Genomic DNA, 1,474 nt, shown 5'->3' on the forward strand with positions numbered 1-1,474 from the left:
AGATAGATAGATAGATAGATAGATAGATAGATAGATAGATAGATAGACAGACAGACAAACAGATGAATAATATAGACAGACAGACAGACAGACAGAGATAGATAGATATAGACAGACAGACAGACAGATGAATAATATAGACAGACAGACAGACAGACAGACAGACAGATAGATAGATAGATAGATAGATAGATAGATAGATAGATAGATAGATAGACAGACAGACACACAAAAGAATAATATAGACAGACAGACAGACAGACAGACAGACAGATAGATAGATAGATAGATAGATAGATAGATAGATAGATAGATAGATAGACAGACAGACACACAAACAGATGAATAATATAGACAGACAGACAGACAGACAGACAGATAGATAGATAGATAGACAGACAGACAGACAGAGACACAAACAGATGAATAATATAGACAGACAGACAGAGAGAGAGAGACACACAGAGATAGATAGACAGACAGACAGACAGAGACACAAACAGATGAATAATATAGACAGACAGACAGACAGATAGATAGATAGATGGATAGCTGGACAGATAGATAGATAGACAGACAGACAGACAGACACAGATATCCTAACTATGTTTCGCTTATATCAACAGTTATTTTAACAGGTCTGTAAGATGACTTCTTTGTAATGCGCTGATCCGCATGATTTCAGTGATGAACACAGATCATGGGGATCGGATGTGTCCGGCTGGTTTGCGCCGCTGTTGCATCAGTCAGAGCGGGCTCACCTCTCCCAGCGCCTGCAGGCTCTTCACCGCGCCGACGATCAGCTGATGATCCACCCCGAGATCCGCCGCCACATCCTGGCTCTCGATGCCGCCGTCCACCTTCTCCAGCAGCCGTAAGAGTGCTTCTAAAAGCCCGGTGTCAGCCATGCTGGAGTCGCCTTGCGCTCGGATGGGGAGACGGACATGACGTCACGTCAGCCGTAAGCGCCGTTACAAAAACGCGGCTCATTATATTACCGTAAACCAGGAAGAGCGGCTCTATATTTATTATTAAACTTTGAAACATTTATGTTGCTGTCGTTACCGGAGTTTTCAATAAGGAGTCCGCAAACATTCATTACAAATATTCTGAACATTTAGAGCGGCTCTGTATTACCAACGTTACACCATTAAACACAAAATATTTGTATATGCATTATTATTACTATTACCGGCGTTTTCAATTGTGGCGTCCACAAACATGTATTAGAAAAAAATGTTTATATGCATTTAGAGCGGCTCTCTATTACACTTTTTAACAAATCATTAAGTTTTCAATAGCCAGTTTCACAAACCTTTTTTATTTGAAAATCTGTATATTTAAGCGGATCTATATTCATTACACCTTCAAACATAAAAGATTAGCATTATTATTATTAGCACCAGCGTTTTCAATCGCATTCACATTTGTTTATAAAACAAAACACTTTTTACACCTTAATGCATTTTCAGGT

At 39.4% G+C, this 1,474-nt stretch overlaps 1 protein-coding gene across 1 annotated transcript in view; it reads right to left on the reverse strand.

Moving 5' to 3' along the window:
* LOC107550234 (phenylalanine--tRNA ligase alpha subunit-like) overlaps nt 1-1,474 on the reverse strand; it is a 10,955-nt gene that overhangs the window by 7,076 nt on the left and 2,405 nt on the right. The gene's annotated exons all lie outside the window — the stretch shown is intronic.

The sequence above is a fragment of the Sinocyclocheilus grahami genome, unplaced genomic scaffold, assembly GCF_001515645.1.
Source record: "Sinocyclocheilus grahami isolate Dianchi unplaced genomic scaffold, SAMN03320097.WGS_v1.1 scaffold393.1, whole genome shotgun sequence".
Lineage (NCBI taxonomy): Eukaryota > Metazoa > Chordata > Actinopteri > Cypriniformes > Cyprinidae > Sinocyclocheilus > Sinocyclocheilus grahami.